The sequence below is a fragment of the Nicotiana sylvestris genome, chromosome 12 (assembly GCF_000393655.2).
Source record: "Nicotiana sylvestris chromosome 12, ASM39365v2, whole genome shotgun sequence".
Lineage (NCBI taxonomy): Eukaryota > Viridiplantae > Streptophyta > Magnoliopsida > Solanales > Solanaceae > Nicotiana > Nicotiana sylvestris.
In genome coordinates, this window is record NC_091068.1 from 19006127 (window position 1) to 19029652 (window position 23526).

Here is a 23526-nt window from a genome sequence, read left to right on the forward strand (position 1 = left end):
TGTATAGGTATGGGTGTACATAATATCATCAAGCCACTGAGGGCATCCCATCATATCGTCTCGGCCACTGTGGGCAACATCATCAACATATACCAGCTGATCAGGTGGTGGTGCATGTATAACGTCGTAACCTTTTCCCATATCCTATATACATATATTTACATATATACGTGTATATAATGCCAACTAGTCATGGGTCAATGCACATGTATAAATGGGTGAAATGCATGAAAAATACGTAATAATCTCAATATTCTTTCCGGATAAACCTTTTCAACTGCGTATTATTCTGAGACCCATGAACAGAAAATAATAATTCTCATGGGGAATCAAGAATATAGACACCCCTACTATTTCTATGAATAGAGTAATTTATGAAAACTGTGTGTTTGCTCATTTATTCTATATAATTTGGACCATGCCAAAAGAAAGAAGGGATGGCCTAAACATACCTGGAGTAGGAAAAACTCTGTATAATATTCTTGGAGAAGATTGCACCGTACTCCTTTAGAATCGCAAAATTTTACGTTGCTACGGTTCTAATCAATTCTTGTTATAACTGTTTGCAAGAATTCCGTTGGAATTTTTGAAACTTGGCGTCTATTCTTGGAAAGTTAAATTTAGGAAGCAAGAATGGAATTTCATTCTGACAAAAAAAATGAACGAAGCTTCACTATTCTTGGAAAGTTAAATTTAGGAAGCAAGAATGAAATTTCATTCTGACAAAGAAATGAATGGAGCTTCAAAGAAAACAAGCTTTTAAATGACCAAGGCTTTTAAAATGACCAAAATGAACAAATCTTCAAAGAAAACAAGCTTTTAAATGACCAAGGTTTTAAAATGACCAAAGTTTTTCTTATAAAATTTCAGTGGCTTACACGTTTTAGCCACTAAGCATTATGACTTAATTAGTCATATGTTTGAATAGTGGCCTACTGCCACGTGGGGAGTGAGGTGGGGATTATTAATCTTTACCCACTTATTAGTTAACTGGGTAATATCCTGTTATCCGATAATTAATCAATTACCCGCTTAATTTAAAAATTGTCTCAAATTACTTAAAAACACTACTCATTTTTAATATACTTTACATATGTATATATATATATATCATATTATCACGACCATATAGTACCTTGTATGGTACTAGTTCATAATTATCTAGTATTATCGCTTGACCCGTATTTTATCCCAAATCGGCCACTTTCAACGAAACTCGTTTTATTTAATTCGAATACCCTTTATCCTTCATGATACTTATTTATAGCTTGCTATAAATAGCGTAAATACGTTAATCGCGAGATTATCTCATCCCCGAGTCCATGTCGGTTAATTAAAAATGAAATTTTAAGGTACAAAAACGCGAGATGTAACATCCTCCTACCCTTAGAAACATTCGTCCTCGAATGTTCAACTCCCCGTGATCTATATAAATTTGGCAAGGTCGCCTCTGTAACAACACCACTACCAACTCTCCCCGTAGAAGCTTAATAACCTAACGACACACAAGACCATAATTATGAATAACGACAATGGCCTCACATGACCAACGACAATAACCAACACAAGAATTTATACACGTACCTTATGGTTATGACGTCTCAGTCAGACCCTTCTTTGGAGGAGGAAATAAGTAGGGATATCTAGACTTCATGTCTTCCTCGGCCTCCCAAGTCATCTCTTCCACATTGTTGTTCCTCCAAATTACTTTCACGGAGGCTATCTCCTTATTCTGTAGCTTGCGGATTTGTCGGTCTAAGATGGCAACTGAAATTTACTCGTATGACAAGTCCTTTGTAACCTGTACATCATCTGTGGGCACCACTCGGGTAGGATCGCCAATGTACTTCCGTAACATAGATACGTGGAAAACCGGATGGACAGACTCCAATTCCGAGGGCAATTCTAACTCATAAGCTACTTGGCCCACTCTCCGAATGATCCTATAAAGACCAATATACTGTGGACTAAGTTTACCTTTCTTGCCAAACCTCATCACACCCTTCATAGGTGACACTTTTAAAAATACCCAGTCATCAACCCCGAACTCTATCTCGATGTCGCATGTCAGAATATGACTTCTGACGATTCTGAGTTGTCAATAGTTGATCCCGGATAAGATTTACTTTTTCTATGGCTTGCTGAACCAGGTCTGGCCTATGTAATCCAGATTCTCCAACATCGAACCACCCTATAGGTGACCTACACTTCCGTCCGTAAAGCGCTTCACAAGGAGCCATCTGAATACTAGAATGGTAACTATTAATTATATGCGAACTCAATAAGCGGTAGATGATCATCCCAGCTACCTTTGAAGTCTATTACACAAGCTCGTAACATATCCTCTAGTGTCTGAATAGTACGCTCAGCCTGTCTGTCTGTCTGGGGATGAAATGTTGTACTAAGACTTACTTGAGTCCCTAATCCTTTTTGGAAGGAACTCCAGAAGTTAGCTGTAAATTGAGCTCCTCTATCCGAGATAATAGATATAGGGACACCATGCAATCGTACTATCTCCTTAATATAAAGCCTTGCATAATCCTCTGAGGAATATGTGGTTTTAACGGGCAGAAAATAGGCTGACTTTGTAAGCCTGTCAACAATCACCCATATCGAATCGAACTTACGCTGGGTACGAGGTAAGCTTACGATAAAATCCATATTGATTACTTCCCATTTCCAAGTCGGAATCTCCATAGCTTGCTATAACCCACTGGGTTTCTGATGCTCAATCTTAACCTGCTGATAATTAGGACACTGAGCAACAAATTTCGCTATATCCTTTTTCATTCCATCCCACCAATACACTTCCCTGATATCATGATACATCTTGGTCACTCCTGGATGGTCAGAATAATGAGAATAGTGAGTTTCTGCCATAACCTACCGATGTAGCCTTGCAACATTAGCGACACATAATTGTTCTCGATATTTGAGGACCCCATCTTCTGTAATTTCAAACGGTGTCTTCTCCTTCTAAAGGGTGGTATCCCTATAATGAACTAACACAGGATCCTCGTACTGGCGTTCCTTTACTTCAGTTATTGTTGATACCTAATTTTTTCCTATGTATTTTTATACTCAAAATACTTTCAAAATAGCATATGTATGTATATATAAGCATCCCCAAGGGTTTTGGTATTTTTCCCAAATTCTTTAGGATTTTTAAAACCAATTTATGGCCTATTTTTGCACTATAAAATCCATTAATTATTCCTAAAACTTGCCATTTTGGTGAATAATTTATTTCACTCTCACATTTACGTCAAAATACAATTTACATGATTTTTGCATGATTTTACAAGTCCATTTGGTATTTTTAAACTAAAATTGCATGAAATTGCAATTTTAGCCTACTTCTAGATTTAATAGCAATTTTATTACAAAATCAATCCTAATATTTTTAAATTAATACCTACATATTGTTTATCAACCCAGTATTTTTAATTTGATTTTTAACATCTTTTACTATTTTTATAAATTCAAAAGGGAAAAATGGCTATTTCAATTTTAGCCTCTTTTTGATTTCAATTACAGCCCAATTCTGACCCCAATTAACCTAATTGAACGACCCAATTACCCGACCCATTTCCAAACCCATCCGGCCATTGTTTTAATCCAGGCCGTTGATCATTTTGATCAACAGCCACGATTTCCCCATTCCTTTTTAATTTCCCAACTACCCCTAACCCTAATTCATTTTTCACAAATAGCCGCCCTAAAATCCCTTCGTCTCCTAAATCCTCTCTAGCCCCCCCCCCGAAACCCTAGGTCTCTCCCACCGGCTTCCGCCATGTTTCACCGGAACCCATGGCATCTTCAAGCCCTGTGTGGCCTGTACTCACCTCTATGTGCTCTTGTACACCTGCTACTGGAAGATTCAAGGTCTGACCTTGAAGATTTTCGCTCAGATCGTCGCCGATTCAAGTTTCACGGCCATCTCCGGCATGTCCTGGTCCTATGAGCCTATCTCTGGCTCACCTGGCTTAGAGCAGACCCTTTTCCAGGCCTTTCTCACTTCTAGGGTTCTTCTGAAACCCTAGCCCTTCTAGGTTTTCCTATATTTCTCTAGATCCTCTCTAGATCCATGCTTGTTTTAAGGTTTACAAAATGATTTCTTAAATCTCTTTCAAAAGTCTGGTTTCAAAGCTATTCATCTTCTTCGATTTAGGGTTTCTTTGATTTTACTCGTTCTACTGTGATTTTATGTGGTTTCTTACTGTATTCGTCTTACTGTGACTCCTGTTTGTTTCTACTTTGACTCCTATGTATTTTTTTCTAATGTTTCCTTCTATTTTCTTTTACTGTGTTTTCCCTCAGCATGTTTTCACGGAACAATTAAGTTCATTTGGGTTTTCTATGTTTGCTCTTGCTTGATCTGATCGTTTTCGTCACTACACTAGACTAATGACGAAAACCCTAGAATTTGGGGGTTTTCAGACCACGTGTATGTGACTTGCATGTTCTCACCTTTGAACTAGTTTGATTTCAATTTCTGAAAGTCATCTCTGTTTTCATATGGTTCTGACCTTTTTGCCAAAAGCTAGATTTTCCTTCTTTCATGTTTGAAGTGTTCGTATGCTCCTTATATACTATGATGTTCCCCCTAAATGGTATTTCAAATTTGCAATTAGTCCAATATTTCTTCTGAATACAGCTTTATTGATTTCTTTCCATTTTTGCCCGTGACTCGACCTAAGTAAAGCCCTTCTCTCTTTTCAGACTGGATTCATTCGTATAAAAATCTCAGACCTTTGATTTACTGTTTGTTAATTGGTCTTCTTACCTTGTTTGCACAAACCGTGTATTTCAAAAAACTTTTCCTTAAATAACTTTTATGTATTCACCCTTATTTGTATACTATGCACATGTTGTTTATTTGATCCCCTTTCCTTAAATATTTTTCGTCCTTTACTGATCAAATTGGGATTCCTTAATTAAAGGAACCTCTGTTAATTGATACTCGACTAATTTTCTTTCCTTGCTTGCATGACTGATTTCAAGTATAAATACATGCTCTTATTTTCACTTCATCATCGAATTCTGACTAAAAATCAAAACCAGAATTCATCTCTCTGTCTTCTTTACTACTACTGTTACTACTCTCTATTTCTCTACACTACTTCTGAGCATTCTATATCTGTACTTCATGCTGTCTGAACTTCTAAGCAATTGGGGAGTTTTCTTGAGTCTGTTCCTGTTGTTCCTGGCTGTCTGTTTGTTGTTACTATCCCGCTATTCTAGAATTTATAACTGGTATGTTCTTCTATGTTAAATAGCATCCCTGTTCAACTTCTCTGCTTCTACCCCTTTCTTTATGTGTTTATTTATGCTATCCTGCACTATTTAATTACCTTCAAGCATGTTATGTCTCTTATGTTATGTTAATCCCTTTCCGTCTACTCCCTTTGTATGTGAGTATTGTCCTGGGTCATAGCAGCACTATGAATTGCTATCTGTGATCCAGAACTAGACTCTTCTGAGTCTTTACTCGATTATTTTCCCATTCCATTTCCCCTCAATGTGCTGAGCTCTAATTTGGGTCTGGTGGTGTCCTAATCACCATTCAGACCTAAGTTTGACTCTCTAAGAGTCTGCTCTTATTTGTTTGAATCTAAGCAAGGGGTTAGGGGTGTGTCAGTCTATGCCATGGCTGGGTATGACCACCTCCTGCTAAGGTTCCTCCCTCACTTCACACTTACTCCTAGCTCTTAAGTTCTACCCCCTCTGGTAAGCCATGCTTAGGGACCCTAGAGCTCCCTCTGAACTTGGATGCCTAAGGGCTGGTAATTCCACACATTGCACTACTCTGTTACCACATTCACTCTTTAGGGTGTAAGCATTGCCTGGGCTCTTGAAGCTCCTTGGAACTTTGAAACACTCTAAGAGAAGGCCTTAGAATCTGGAACCCAGATTTGGTAAAACACATGAATTGGATATCGAGATTGCAGTAGGCAGTTTGGATCTAGTTGTGGGCTATGATGTATTTTATTTTTACCTTTTGGCTCTATAATAATAACTTTGTAATAAAACTTGGGGAATATAGTAGTAAAGGGTATGAGAGGGTTTTTTTTAGTTGTTTGCATGTTAAAGGGTGGAAATCATGCCTATAGGATTTAATACTTTAAATCATGCCTATAGGATTTAATACTTTAAATCATGCCTATAGGATTTAATACTTTATATCGCCCAGATACCATGCCTATAGGACTTTTACTACTTTGAATTGCTAGATATCATGTCTATAGACTTTTAACGTTTGAATCACCTAGAGATCATTTCCATAGGCTTGCATTTTTCTTCATTCAAGCATATATAGAAGTCATGCCTATAGAATCGAAATAATAATAGACAAACAATAGGGTAACACAACTATCGCCTGCCTGAAACGTTTAAAATAGCAAAAAAAAAAATGGAATAGATATCCTGCCCATAGGATCTCAGAACTCGCTTATGTCGTATAATTAGTAATCTGGCAATTATCCCAATGTTTTCAACATAATTCGTCCAAACCTGTCTGCAAAGAACTTGTATTTCTGTTGCTAAAATTGTTTTCCAACTCTCTGTCTAAACTTTTATTCATGAGGATACTTTCAAACAACTTTCAAACTCTCGCCCCTTTTTATGAACACTTTACTTCTGAAACTCTGCTGTACATTTCCTTAAACAGTCACAGTGATTTTCCTAAATCTTTTTGAACTTCTGCAACTTCTGCTTCTTTCAAAACTTGTTTATGTTAGTCCTTAATTAACAATTTGGTAAAATACTCCAGATCCTAACAATTGGATCCAAGTTGCCTAATGTAGACCTTTTATCTAGTTCTATGTGTTAAACTGATCCGTTCGCCGCTTAAGTTTTAATTTTAAGACCAAACTAGTATGTGTAAGGCATGTTAAACTAAGTGTTATCTGATTTACGGGGTTTCATGTGAGCCTTGCATGTTTGTTTGTCAATCCCCTTACTTGTTATTTGTTTTGGTTGTCGAAACTAGTATTTTATCCTTTTAAACCCCATATATGCCTCTACCCCTTTCTTTCCTTTTAGGATTAGAAGTCCAAATACCCCGGGACTAATAGGTCGGGACGGGTACTAGCATGCAATAAGCAAAACGAGACTAATCGCGTTTAATACCTTGACGGGGTGGGAAGGGTAGAATATGGAGATGATGACGGTGCGCTAATATCTCGTGCAAGAATGATTGCTGGGTATTGCACCAAACTGATTCATATTATAATTAAACCTAGGACCCCTTTTCTCCTTCTTTAGTTATTAATGTTTTCTTAAATTAATGTTTTCTTCAACTAAGCTTTCTCTTTTCAAAATCACTTGTGTCCTTCTTCTTTCAATTTTTTTTTCAACTTGTTTGTACTTCCTATGTGCAAACTTTGCTTGTTTATTCTTACTCTTCTTAAAGTCATAACTAAGCACGGCCGGGAACCACACTAGTGGATCTTGAGGGGTGCCTAACACCTTCCCCTCGAGATAATCTCAAGCCCTTACCCGAACTCTGGTTTATCTTTCAAAATCCTTTTTTAAGTGTCCTAATGCACTATAATCATTAGGTGGCGACTCTTCAAATTCCATATCCCGATTACTCGAAAGGGGAATAAGAGTTGTTTTGCCCATAATGTCGTAAACCCGATTTCGCCTTCTTTTAGCAGGGAAAAAGGAGGCGTCGACAGCATGGCGACTCTGTTGGGGAGATGCTTTAAGGCTTTTACCATTATGTTCTTTTTATGACTTTATTGCTTCCTTTGTTACCTTTATTTCCTGCTTTTAATCATTTCTCCATGAATACTAACTTGACTCTTTGTGTTTTCTTTTCCTTTAATTGCTTTCCCCTTTACTGCTTTACCATTATCTCAATTCTGTTTTCATTTCCGAGCATTTATTGTAATCTTTACTTTATGAACGTGAAAATACATGTGATTTGTTTTATTATTGTAATTGTATCTCTCAACATCATATCCCACTCGTGCCAAAACAAATCCTATAGCAACGCTTATAATGAGTGGTTGAGCCCTTCCGATATCATAACCCCTAAATGTGGCAAAGGCATATTTGCGGTAAAACCAGTCGATCAACGGTGTAGTCGACGGTTCCACGCCTTTCCCTCTTGAGTTGTCCGCTCAAGGGTACCTTGTCTAGCACTTCAAAGTAGAAACCTTACTCTATTAAACTGTTCATGCATCATGGTCAAACTTAGTCGAGTCAGTTATGTTGTCCGCATAATGACTCATTAAGATAGCCTAAACCAAAGTCCATCGGGTTTCCTCGAAACCCAAACGGACACCTCCACGTTATGTGCATTTATTTGGAGAACTAAATGCCCTTTTGCTAATTATTGATTTAAATAGTCGAGTCCGGTGGGGGTTAAGGGCCTAACATTTTGTTTTGTAGAAAATGAGGTACGAGGTCCCCAGATTCGGTATGGTATCCAACATCCACCCAAGGTTACTAAGCTGGTGGGAAGATCTTCATAGTAGTGATCAAACACTCGTCCGCAAGTACTTAGGGAATTTACCCTCACTTTTGGAAATCCAACCCAATAACAAGATCATTGAGGCTGCCACTTTATTTTGGGATGGTGATCGATCAGTGTTCCGTTTCGGAGACTTGGAAATGACCCCTCTGCTAGAAGAGATAGGGGGCCTAGCTGGTATCCATTGGGAAACTCTGGGTTTGCTTATGCCGGAGAATCGCAAAAGTAGAGGCTTTCTTAAGATGATGGGACTCAAGAAAAACCCCAACCTTTCTTGCTTGAAGGACTCCTACATACCCTTCGACTTCTTATACGAGAGGTATGGCCACAGCAAGTCCTATCGCACCTACATGGACGAATTCGCCCTCACCTCTTTGGGGCAAATACATAGAAGGGTGTTCGTGTTCATGTTTTGCTTCTTGGGCATGATAATTTTCCCTATGATCATCGCTGAAATCTATCGAGCCTTGGGAAAATGTCAACAAGGGGCTCCACACTTCGAGGGTTGTAATCTGTTACTTCAGCTTTGGCTTATAGAACACCTTCAGAAAGGCGACTACAGATAGGAAATCATACGCAGGGATTGGGATGACCACATCTCTTTTCATCACCCAAAGCGAATGAACTTCACGCCCAATATATTCGCTCAGCCAGAGGACGCCAGTGGATGGGTAGAGTTGTTTGAGAATCTAAAAGAAGAGAAGATTCAGTGGATGTTCGAGTGGTTCCCAACAGGGGAGTTCATTATCCGTTCCCGAGACGCACCATTCCTCATACTCATTGGCCTGAGGGGAACTCACCCTTACTTCCCCCTCCGAGTCATGAGGCAAGCCGGAAGGAAACAAATCATACCCAAGATAGAGAAAATGAGTCATTTCAGGGCTGACTTTCAAGATGATGATAGCCCGCACAGGTGTCACGCTCAGCATATGTGGCACTGTAAGCTCATTTTAGGGAAGGAGTCTATTGAACCAGACAGGTATCATGCCGGGTGTGTGCCGCACTACACAGGTTGGCTGGAAGATGATCACATTAGTTTGGGTCACCCAGGGTTTGTCCCTGGTCATAAGCTTATTGATGAAAAGACTGCAGCAAAGGTTAAATACAATCAACTACGCAAAAGGATGCGAGAATGCGAGAACGAACATCGGGAAATACAGAAAGCCCACGAGAAGCTGATCAACAAGTGGAAGGATATGGCTGTCAACACCAACAACCGGCTGGTGTATCTGGAATGAGGCTTAGTGGAATTGGAAGGTAAATTTCTGAAGAGGATCGACGATTGTCAGAATGCTGAGGGTAATGAAGGTGGGCACCTGGCCCGAGCTTACTTGCTGCTGGGACTGCGCGAGCTGGTGCAGCTGTACGAAGGAGGCAAGAGTACCGAATCTGGGGAAGGTCCTTCTGGGACCAAGTAGTAGGACTCTTATTTTCTGCTTTCATAATGTAATAAGGCCACTGGCCATTAGTGATATTTTATCATTCATTTGTTTTAAGACTCGTCTTGTTTTTATCAATAAAATGAGGCATTTAGCATTATACGTTCTCCAAATTTAATTTGTCGCTAGGCTTACCTCGGGCACAACGAGACACCCAAATCAGGAAGCGATTTATATTCCAGCACAATGTGTTTAAATATTGCAATATTATTTACCAGAATCCGCGCTAACTTTTTACCCTTTTTTTTTCTTTTATTATTTTTATTCCCCTCCCCAAAGGTTAGTTCGTATATTCTGGCACCATCAGTATACTCAACAAGATCCAAGGGTCCTCCACCTCCTCCTCCTCCAAGTCCTACCAGAAACAGGAACAAAGGCGAAATGGGAGATACAAGTGCTAGAAAGGAAATCGAGGAAACCTCTCAGAACGCTTCAATCACTAAGGAAACTGTTGTTCATCTTGAGCAAACTTTGCTAAGATTTCAAGAAGAATTGGAACAAGTTCGAAACCTGGAAAGTCTGTCAATCACTCTTGCCGCTGTTGATGCCAACAACCAGAACCATACTACACCACCAGCACAACCCGCTCATGCCCAAGCCTGCAACACCTGCAACAACACTCCACTGCACGTTCCTGAAACACAAAATACCACAAAAGACCATAACACTCCAATCTTTGTGGACACCATGCCACATTACAGTCAGCCAATCGCCAGTGCAATCGAGACAGATGACAAGAGCTCCCTCATTCAGAATTTGGCCGCTAAGATCAAGAAGTTAACTAGCCGGGTCCAAGATTTCGAAGGTAACAAAAGTGTTGAAGGGTTAAATTACGAAGATCTCTGTGTTCAGCCAGATGTTGAGCTCCCAGAAGGGTACAAACCTCCCAAGTTCGAACTATTTGATGGTATAGTTGATCCCAGGGTCTACCTTAGAATGTATTGTGATAAGCTGGTAGGAGTCGGAAGGGACGAGAAGATTCGCATGAAGCTGTTCATGAGGAGTTTGAAGGGTGATGCTTTATCATGGTATATTAACCAGGATGCAAAGAAATGGACTAGTTGGGTGAACATGGCATCTGACTTTATGGATCGGTTTAGGTTCAACACGGAGAACGCACCAGATGTGTTCTATATCCAGAATCTCAAGAAGAAGCCCACAGAGACCTTTCGCGAGTATGCTACTCGTTAGAGGTCAGAAGTTGCTAAGGTCAGACCGGCCTTAGAGGAAGAACAAATGAACAGGTTCTTCGTCTGTGCTCAGGATCCACAGTACTATGAGAGGCTGATGCTAATAGAGGGCCAAAGGTTCTCCAAAATCATCAAGTTGGGAGAAAGAATCGAAGAAGGCATCAAAAATGGTATGGTCACTAACCTCGAGGCATTGCAAGCTACCAACAAGGCTTTACAGTCTGGTGGCTCATCAAAGAAAAAGGATGTGAATTCTGTGATGGCTGCGCAAAGGAACAACTCCCCTATGAAGTACCAAACCTATCCCTCAGCTCCACTCACATATAAACCTACCCTAAATTACCAAGCACCATCACCCACCTACCAAATTCCATCACTTTCTCCACCACCTACGTATGAACCCGCTTCACACAGATATTCCCAACCCACACCTATATACCAAGCATATAACTCCCAACCTTCTCACTACCCATCACCTCCTACCCGTCAAAACTTCCCTCGACCTAGACCAAACTTCGACCGCAAACCTCCTAGACAATATACCGCCATAGCCGAGCCAATTGACCAATTATATCAAAAACTCAAGGCAGCTGGTTACGTTACCCCTATCCCAACCGTAACTCCAGAAAATCCTTCCCAGTGGATCAACCCAAACAAGACTTGCGCATACCATTCCGGGATGAAGGGCCATACCATCGACGAGTGTCGCTCGTTGAAAGACAAGATTCAGAACCTGATTGACAATAAGATCATTATAGCAAAGGAGCCCGCTCCTAATGTCTGCAACAATCCTCTGCCCGACCACGAGGGTAGAGGCATCCACATGATCGAGATCGAAGATGATTGGGACCCCAAGGGGTCAATCGGGTTGATAGCTGAAGGAGACGAGCCTAAGAAGCCAATAGTTACTCTCAATCCCATTGTTGTCCAGATTCAGCCCTCTGAGGGCGACGTGGTAAATGTGTCCGTACCACTCGAGTTTGAAGCACCACCTTCAAAGGCGCCAAAACCAATTGAGGTTGAGTTCGGAGTTCCAAGGGTGCCTACGCCGTTTGAAGTTACTGTGTTACCTCCTAAGGCACCAATTCTAGTCTCCATGATAGACGTAACCCCGTTCAAGACAAATGCTATACCTTGGGATTACACCGCCGAGGCTAGAAGGAAGGGAAAGACATACTAGGGAAGCGATTGCCGCACAGGGCATGACCAGGACAAGCAGGGTATACACCCCAGAACACTTGGCTGAGTCCAGCAAGCAGGCCTCCGGGTGGGCTGTTGAAACTGGACCCGATGACCTTTGGAGGAAGGTACATGCCAAAGAGTACTCGGTCGTCGAGCAATTGAACAAAACGCCAGCACAGATTTCTATTCTGGCTCTTCAACAAAGCTTAGAGGCACATAAAAACGCCTTAATAAAAGTACTGAGTGAAGCTTATGTTCCCAGCAACATAACAGGAGGCGAAATAGCAAACATGGTGGGGCAGGTACTGGAAAGCCATAAGATCACCTTTCCATGAAGATGAATTACCGCCAGAAGGGCTTGGTCACAACAAAGCGTTGCACATCACTGCGCAATGCGAGGATCACTTTGTCACCAGGATTCTAGTCGACGGGGGATCCAGCCTCAACATCTGTCCGTTGGTAACTCTCAGGACATTGGGTAAGGGATTGCACGAGATCAAAGACGGGGCTATCAGTGTCAAAGATTTTGATGGATCTCAGAGGTCCACCATTGGAGAAATTAGCTTATGCCTGCATATGGGACCCACCTGGTTCGATGTCGAGTTCCAAGTCATTGACGTACCAGCATCCTACAATTTTTTTGCTAGGACGACGCTCGATCCACGCCGCCGGGGCTACGACGTCAACTTTGCATCAGGCTGTAAAATTTGAATAGAATCATCAGGAAGTAATCATTCATGGCGATGGTAGCAACCCTATATATAGTCGCCAGGCCATCCCGATGATTGGAGGTAGAAGGAAATCGGCGGAGAAACATACCATCACATCGAGCGAGTCAACGCCATAGACAAAGACAAGTGGTGGGATAACAAAATTGAGAGCATCCTGAATTGGAGCGGGTATGAACCCGGAAAAGGACTTGGCAAGAACCTGCAGGGTATCACCAAACCTATCAAGCTGAAAAAGCACGATACCACTTTTGGCCTAGGGTATGAGTACATTTGGGAGGAGTTCAACCACTGGTCACCCCCATGGCGCAGACCATACCATCCGCTGGAGCACCCTATACCTCAGTTGGAACACATTTTTCAGCCAGCCGACACTTCGTACGGATAAGAGGAAGACGAGGCACTAGCAGCAATAAAGAACCTGTTTCTGGAAGATGATATGGATTGTTGTGTTATCTTCGAGGAGGAAGTGGAGGAAGGTCCTTCCATTCAAGCTATGAACCAAGGAGAGCACCTCACCAATTGGTCAATCAGGACCACCAGTGCCCGGAGAGCCTCGGGGTAGCAAGGCTAAACGACACATATGCATCACACTTTACTTTAGTTGATTTTACTTCTCCGCATTGTCTTTACTTTTGAAAAGAGCTCCAATATTTTAAACGATTATAAAAAAGCATTTTCCAAGTTTATCTTTACGTTTCGCTCTCATTTATTTTCTCTACCATTTACTTTATTTTACACAGCATTACTATTACATATCTTGATGATGAACCAACAACTGTGACTTGCAATGAGACAGTGCGACAACAGATATAGACTCAGAAGAGAATGAGATACCAGAAGAGGTTGTCAGGGAGATCAAGAATTTCGAGAACAGGCCCAAGTCTAGCTTAGACGAAACTGAGGTCATCAATTTGGGGAACGCAGAAAATGTCAAGGAAACACGTATCAGCGTACACTTGTCACCATCAGAAAAGGAAGAATACACAGAGTTTTTGAAAGAATATGAGGATATATTCGCTTGGTCGTATGATGATATGACCGGTCTCAGCATATCCATCGTGGCTCACAAGCTGCCGACGGATCTGGCATGCCTACTAGTCAAACAGAAACTCAGAAAGTTCAAGCCAGACATGAGTTTGAAAATCAAAGAAGAGGTCACCAAGCAAGTCAAAGCCAGGGTTCTCAGAGTAGTGGAGTATCCAACATGGTTAGCCAACGTTGTGCCGGTACCGAAGAAGGATGGGAAGGTTAGAGTCTGTATCGACTACCGGGATCTCAACCGGGCCAGTCCTAAGGACGATTTCCCTTTACCAAATATACACATACTGATTGATAACTACACCAAACATGAGCTCCAGTCATTCGTCGATTGTTTTGCTGGATACCACCAGATATGGATGGATGAAGAAGATGCAGAGAAAACGGCATTCATCACGCCGTGGGGAATATACTGTTACAGAATGATGCCGTTCGGTTTAAAGAATGCTGGTGCTACCTACATGAGAGCGATGACCACAATCTTTCATGATATGATACATAAAGAGATCGAGGTGTATATGGACGACATCATCATTAAATCTAGGAAAGCTGCAGATCACATGGGAGATTTGAGAAAATTCTTCAATAGACTGAGGAGATACAACTTAAAACTGAATCCCGCCAAGTGTGCGTTTGGGGTCCTAGCCGGAAAGTTATTGGGTTTCATTGTGAGTCGCCGGGGAATAGAATTGGACCCGTCAAAGGTCAAAGCCATTCAAGAGTTGCCACCGCCAAAGAACAAGAAAGATGTAATGAGTTTTCTGGGAAGGCTCAACTATATCAACCGATTCATAGCTCAGTCCACTGTCATTTGTGAACCCATCTTCAAGATGCTAAAGAAGGATGTCGCCACTAAATGGACTGATGATTGTCAAAAGGCCTTCGACAGAATCAAGGAATACTTGTCGACACCGCCAGTCTTGGTTCCACCCAAGCCAGAGAGACCCCTATTGCTTTATCTTGCAGTGTTGGATGGGGCATTTGGTTGTGTTTTGGGACAACATGACTAGACGGGAAGAAAGGAGCAAGCCGTCTATTACCTCAGCAAGAAGTTTACCCCGTATGAGGCTCGGTATTCCTTATTAGAGCGCACTTGTTGCTCCCTAACCTGGGTGGCTCAGAAATTGAGACACTATTTCTGTGCTTACACCACTTATCTCATATCCAGGATGGATCCATTGAAGTATATCTTTCAGAAGCCCATGCCAACCGGTAAGCTTGCCAAGTGACAGATACTGTTAAGTGAATTGGACATCGTTTATGTTACCTAGAAGGTAGTCAAAGGACAAGCCTTGGCAGATCATCTCGCCAAGAATCCTGTAGGAGGATAATACGAACCTCTAAAGACGTATTTTCCTGATGAGGAGATAACCTTCATATGAGAAGACATTGCAGAATCCTATGACGGTTGGAGGATGTTTTTCGACGGAGCCGCAAATTTCAAAGGAGTCGGCATAGGAGAAGTGCTGGTATCAGAAATCGGTCAGCATTACCCGGTATCCGCCAAGCTCAGGTTCCTGTGCACCAACAATATGGCCGAATATGAAGCCTGCATTCTAGGGATTAAACTGGCCATTGATATGAACATTCAGGAGTTACTAATAATCGGAGACTCGGACCTACTCATACATCAGGTTCGAGAAGAATGGGCAACCAAGAATCCCAAGATACTCCCTTATCTGCATCATATACAGGAATTGAGAAAGAGGTTCAGGAAGACGGAATTCCAGCATATTCCCAGGGTACAAAATGAGTTCGCCGATGCACTGGCCACTTTGTCATCTATGATTCAGCATCCAGATACAAACTTTATTGACCCCATCCAGGTCAAGATTCACGACCAACCAGCTTATTGTGCTCACGTCGAAGAAGAAGTTGACGGGAAACCTTGGTTCCACGATATCAGAAAATACCTGACAACAGGAGAGTACCCAGAGCTTGCCAATGCTACTCAGAAACGGACACTTCGGAGATTATCCAACAACTTCTTTCACAGCGGGGGAATCCTGTATAGGAGGACTCCTGATATGGGATTATTAAGATATGTCAAGGCAAGAGAAGCAACCAAACTATTGGAGGAAGTGCACGTAGAGACCTGTGGACCGCATATGAATGGTTTCATCTTGGCAAAGAAGATACTCCGAGCAAGATATTTTTGGATGACTATGGAAGTAGACTGCAACCAGTACGTCCGGAGATGCCACCATTGTCAAATACATGCAGATATGATAAAGGTACCTCCAAACGAGCTTACTGCAACAAGCTCATCATGGTCGTTCGCCGCTTGGGGAATGGATGTCATTGGACCAATTGAACCAGCCGCGTCAAATGGGCACAGGTTCATCCTAGTGGTAATTGATTACTTTACTAAATGGGTTGAAGCAGCATCATATAAGGCAGTCACCAAGATAGTAGTAGCAGATTTCGTCCGAGATCGTATGGTTTGTCGGTTCGGGGTTCCGGAACCAGTCATCACCGACAACGGTTCTAATCTTAACAGCGACCTGATGAAGGCAATGTGCGAAACATTCAAGATTAAACACAAGAACTATACGGCTTACAGACCTCAAATGAATGGAGCTGTAGAAGCAGCCAATAAGAACATCAAGAAGATACTAAGGAAGATGATTGAAAAGCACAAACAGTGGCATGAGAAGTTGTCATTCGCCTTACTGGGTTATCGTACCACAGTATGCACATCAACTGGGGCTACTCCCTACATGATGGTTTATAGTACAGAGGCGGTCATCCCCGCCGAGGTAGAAATTCCTTCCTTAAGGGTCATACAAGAAGGAGAATTAGATGATGCAGAATAGGTCAAGAGTCGCTACGAGCAGTTAGCCCTCATAGACGGAAAAAGAATGAACGTTGTTTGTCACGGTCAATTATATCAGAACAGAATGTCCAGAGCCTTTAACAAGAGAGTCAAGCCAAGGAAGTTTACACCAGGACAACTGGTGTTGAAGAAGATATTTCCATATCAAGATAAAGCCAAAGAGAAATTCTCTCCTAATTGGCAGGGTCCGTATATGGTGCATCGGGTTCTAACCAGAGGAGCCCTTATTCTCACGGAAATGGACGGAGATGTCTGGCCGAAGCCTATCAACGCAGACGTAGTGAAGCGATATTACATTTGATCATATGCTTTTCCTTCATGATGTATTTTGAACTATGCCCGACCTGATTCCCGTTTAAGAGGGGATACGTAGGCAGCCCTATGGGTTCGGTCACACTTTAATAAAAATCCCATTTTTCCCCGCTATGGGAACTGGGGCAGAATTTTGAAGAGGACCCTCAAAATTCCGAAGTCAGTTTGTTAGCTTTCGCATCAGCACCAACCCAGTAAACTAGGGCAGAATTTTGAGGAGAACCCTAAAAATTTTGGAGCCAATCCGCGTTCGATCGTGCAGCACAGCCGTCAACAGCGCCATCCCAGTAAACTAGGGTAGAATTTTGAGGAGGACCCTCAAAATTCCGGAGCAAGCGAGGTTGCCGTGTCTTGAACCACGTTGTAGTTGTTGGTTCATCCCGAAATAAAATTATTCTTTTTACCTATATATACATGCACTTGCCTTATATTCACTAGGTCATGCACGAATATCATTTGGATCGCATCGTTTAGCAACGCTACCCCAATGATACACAACAGCAAGAGCTGGAGGATACGAACTAACCTCCCCCCTATAAAACTCACAATTTTTCTTTGGATGTAGGAATTCAGGCAACGAATCAAAGTATATTTGCTCTTCAGAATCAAAAACTCTCCAGAGGGTCACTATCCGCACTCGACACTCCCCAGCAGTCTTAATAGCGCAAACCGCCCACCAGAATTCAGGCCACAAAAGCAAAACACACCCACTCTTTAGAGTCGAAACTCTCAAAGCAATCACTCATTTCGCAAAAGTCTACTATCTACACCCAGCATTTCCCAGCAGTCATGATAGCACAATCATCTATCAGCTAAGAGAACTTACTACTGTTCGTTTCTTTACATTTCTGCATTGCATAAGGCTACTTGCTGCCTTTCGAGACTAAGCTCTGTCTCCATTTGCATTTCTGTATAAGGCTACTCTCTGCCTTCTGAGGTTAAGCTCTACCTCCATATTGCATAAGGCTATCTATCTGCCTTCCGAGACTAAGCTCTGTCTCCATTTGCATTTATACATAAGGCTACTCTCTGCCTTTTGAGGTTAAGCTCTACCTCCATAAGGCTATCTATCTGCCTTCCGAGACTAAGCTCTATCTCCATTTGCATTTCTGCATAAGGCTACTCTCTGCCTTTCGAGGTTAAGCTCTACCTCCATATTGCATAAGGCTAGCTATCTGCCTTTCAGGACTAAGCTCTGTCTCCATCTGCATTTTGCATAAGGCTACTCTCTACCTTTCGAGGTTAAGCTCTACCTCCATATTGCATAAGGCTAGCTATCTGCCTTCCGAGACTAAGCTCTGTCTCCATCTGCATTTTGCATAAGGCTACTCTCTGCCTTTCGAGGTTAAGCTCTACCTCCATATTGCATAAGGCTAGCTATTTGCCTTTCGAGACTAAGCTCTGTCTCCATCCGCATTTTGCATAAGGCTACTCTCTGTCTTCCGAGGTGAAGCTCTACCTCCATATTGCATAAGGCTATCTATCTGCCTTTCGAGACTAAGCTCTGTCTCGATCCTGCATGGCTGAAATATCGCCACTTTATTTAAATTCTCACTTCGGCTGAAATATCGCCACCTGCATTTTAAACTCTTGTTCTGGCTGAAAGATCCCCACCTTTTGCATTCATTTGGCTAAAAGATTGCCACCTCCTCATGGGCTGAAAGATCGCCAACCTATTCAAAGACGTCATAGTTCGGAGGCACCATCCGCATAGCCCGAGAACACCATTTCATGGCCTGCGAATCTTTAATTTTATGCTCTTCATGGCCCAGGACATCATAGTCTGAGGACGTCATCCTAACCGTCCAAAGACAGCATTCATGGTCCAATGGAAATTTGCATCACGTTTAAATTACGCAACATATACGCACATCGCCCATTTGCAGGTACTCCGGCTGACTCACGGCCGTCTCCGCAGGAGCAATGCCCGCTCCAGTTCTCCGCATCCTGTCTGATTCCAGACACCCTCTCAAATCTGACCATCGCGTCCGTCTTTTCGAATTTCCATCGACATATTCTGCCAATGGCTCCTAAACTACATATGGCCTGATTCCTGTAAAACCAGGGATATGTAGGCATCTCAGAAACCAGAGCACGGTCAAAATTCTTTTACAATCGTCGTTTCCGGTCAAAATTGGCCATCTTGTCTTTACCCGACAACTCTTTCATCCTCCTCGGGTAAAGAGGGGCAACTGTTGATACCCAATTTTTCCCTATGTATTTTTATACTCAAAATACTTTCAAAATAACATATGTATGTATATATAAGCATCCCCAAGGGTTTTGGTATTTTTCCGTAATTCTTTAGGATTTTTAAAACCAATTTATGGCCTATTTTTGCACTATAAAATCCATTAATTATTCCCAAAACTTTCCATTTTGGTGAATAATTTATTTCACTCTCACATTTACGTCAAAATACAATTTACATGATTTTTTCATGATTTTACAAGTCCATTTGGTAATTTTAAACTAAAATTGCATGAAATTGCAATTTTAGCCTACTTCTAAATTTAATAGCAATTTTATTACAAAATAAATCCTAATATTTTTAAATTAATACCTACATATTTTTTATCAACCCAGTATTTTTAATTTGATTTTTAACATCTTTTACTATTTTTATAAATTCAAAAGGGAAAAATGTCTATTTCAATTTTAGCCTCTTTTTGATTTCAATTACAGCCCAATTCTGACCCCAATTAACCCAATTGAACGACCCAATTACCCGACCCATTTCCAAACCCACTCGGCCATTATTTTAATCCAGGTCGTTGATCATTTTGATCAACGGCCACGATTTCCCCATGCCTTTTTAATTTCCCAACTACCCCTAACCCTAATTCATTTTTCACAAATAGCCGCCCTAAAATCCCTTCGTCTCCTAAATCCTCTCTAGCCCCCTCGAAAACCTAGCCCTCTCCCACTCACCGGAACCCATGGCATCCTCAAGCCTTGAGTGGCCTGTACTCACCTCTATGTGCTCTTGTACACCTGCTACTGGAAGATTCAAGGTCTGACCTTGAAGATTTTCGCTCAGATCGTCGCCGATTCAAGTTTCACAGCCATCTCCGGCATGTCCTGGTCCTATGAGCCTATCTCTGGCTCACCTGGCTCAGTGCAGACCCTTTTCCAGGCCTTTCTCACTTCTAGGGTTCTTCTGAAACCCTAGCCCTTCGAGGTTTTCCTATAGTTCTCTAGATCCGCTCTAGATCCATGCTTGTTTTAAGGTTTTCAAAATGATTTCTTAAATCTCTTTCAAAAGTCTGGTTTCAAAGCTGTTCATCTTCTCCGATTTAGGGTTTCTTTGATTTTACTCGTTCTACTGTGATTTTATGTGGTTTCTTACTGTATTCGTCTTAGTGTGACTCCTGTTTGTTTTTACTTTGACTCCTATGTGTTTTCTTCTAATGTTTCCTTCTATTTTCTTTTACTGTGTTTTCCTTCAGCATGTTTTCACGGAACAATTAAGTTCCTTTGTGTTTTCTATGTTTGCTCTTGCTTGATCTGATCGTTTTCATCCCTACACTAGACTAATGACGAAAACCCTAGAATTTGGGGGTTTTCAGACCACGTGTATGTGACCTGCATGTTCTCACCTCTGAACTAGTTTGATTTTAATTTCTGAAAGTCATCTCTGTTTTCATATGGTTCTAACCTTTTTTGCCAAAAGCTAGATTTTCCTTCTTTCATGTTTGAAGTGTTCGTATGCTCCTTATATACTATGATGTTCCCCCTAAAATGGTATTTCAAATTTGCAATTAGTCCAATATTTCTTCTGAATACAGCTTGATTGATTTCTTTCCATTTTTGCCCGTGACTCGACCTAAGTAAAACTCTTCTCTCTTTTAAGACTGGATTCATTCGTATAAAAATCTCAAACCTTTGATTTACTGTTTGTTAATTGGTCTTCTTACCTTATTTGCACAAACCATGTATTTCAAAAAACCTTTCCTTAAATAACTTTTATGTATTCACCCTTATTTGTATACTATGCACATGTTGTTTATTTGATCCCCTTTCCTAAAATATTTTTCGTCCTTTACTGATCAAATTGGGATTCCTTAATTAAAGGAATCTCTGTTAATTGATTGATCTTAATTGATACTCGACTAATTTTCTTTCCTTGCTTGCATGACTGATTTCAAGTATAAATACATGCTCTTCTTTTCACTTCATCATCGAATTCTGACTAAAAATCAAAATCAGAATTCATCTCTCTGTCTTCTTTACTACTACTGTTACTACTATCTATTTCTCTAAACTACTACTGAGCATTCTATATCTGTACCTCCTACTGTCTGAACTTCTAAGCAATTGGGGAGTTTTCTTGAGTCTGTTCCTGTTGTTCCTGGCTGTCTGTTTGTTGTTACTATCCTGCTATTCTAGAATTTATAACTGGTATGTTCTTCTATGTTAAATAGCATCCCTGTTCAACTTCTCTGCTTCTACCCCTTTCTTTATGTGTTTATTTATGCTTTCCTGCACTATTTAATTACCTTCAAGCATGCTATGTATCTTATGTTATGTTAATCCCTTTCCCTCTACTCCCTTTGTATGTGAGTATTGTCCTGGGTCATAGCAGCACTATGAATTGCTGTCTGTGATCCAGAACTAGACTCTTCTGAGTGTTTACTCGATTATTTTCCCATTCCCTTTACCCTCAATGTGCTGAGCTCTAATTTGGGTCTGGTGGTGTCCTAATCACCCTTTAGACCTAAGTTTGACTCTCTAAGAGTCTGCTCTTATTTATTTGAATCTAAGCAAGGGGTTAGGGGTGTGCCAGTCTATGCCATGGCTGGGTATGTCCACCTCCTGCTAAGGTTCCTCCCTCACTTCACACTTACTCCTAGCTCTTAAGTTCTACCCCCCTCTGGTAAGCCATGCTTAGGGACCCTAGAGCTCCCTCTGAACTTGGATGCCTAAGGGCTGGTAATTCCACACATTGCACTACTCTGTTACCACATTCACTCTTTAGGGTGTAAGTATTGCCTGGACTCTTGAAGCTCCTTGGAACTTTGAAACACTCTAAGAGAAGGCCTTGGAATCTGGAACCCAGATTTGGTAAAACACATGAATTGGATATCGAGATTGCAGTAGGCAGTTTGGATCTAGCTGTGGGCTATGATGTATTTTATTTTTACCTTTTGGCTCTATAATAATAACTTTGTAATAAAACTTGGGGAATATAGTAGTAAAGGGTATGGGAGGGTTTTTTTTAGTTGTTTGCATGTTAAAGGGTAGAAATCATGCCTATAGGATTTAATACTTTAAATCATGCCTATAGGATTTAATACTTTAAATCATGCCTATAGGATTGAATACTTTATATCGCCTAGATACCATGCCTATAGGACTTTTACTACTTTGAATCGCTAGATATCATGTCTATAGACTTTTAACGTTTGAATCACCTAGAGATCATGTCCATAGGCTTGCATTTTTCTTCATTCAAGCATATATAGAAGTCATGCCTATAGAATCGAAATAATAATAGGCAAACAATAGGGTAACACAGCTATCGCCTGCCTGAAACGTTTAAAATAGCAAAAAAAATAATTGGAATAGATATCCTGCCCATAGGATCTCAGAACTCGCTTAAGTCGTATAATCAGTAATCTGGCAATTATCCCAATGTTTTCAACATAATTCGTCCAAACCTGTCTGCAAAGAACTTGTATTTCTATCGCTAAAATTGTTTTCTAACTCTCTGTCTAAACTTTTATTCATGAGGATACTTTCAAACAATTTTCAAACTCTCGCCCCCTTTTTATGAACACTTTACTTCTGAAACTCTGCTGTACATTTCCTTAAACAGTCTCAGCGATTTTCCAAAATCTTTTTGAACTTCTGCAACTTCTGCTTCTTTCAAAACTTGTTTATGTTAGTCCTTAATTAACAATTTGGTAAAATACTCCAGATCCTAACAATTGGATCCAAGTTGCCTAATGTAGACCTTTTATCTAGTTCTATGTATTAAACTGATCCGTCCGCCGCTTAAGTTTTAATTTTAAGACCAAACTAGTATGTGTAAGGCATGCTAAACTAAGTGCTATCTGATTTACGGGGTTTTATGTGAGCCTTGCATGTTTGTTTGTCAATCCCCTTCATTGTTATTTGTTTTGGTTGTCGAAACTAGTATTTTATCCTTTTAAACCCCATATATGCCTCTACCCCTTTCTTTCCTTTTAGGATTAGAAGTCCAAATACCCCGGGACTAATAGGTCGGGACGGGTACTAGCATGCAATAAGCAAAACGAGACTAATCGCGTTTAATACCTTGACGGGGTGGGAAGGGTAGAATATGGAGATGATG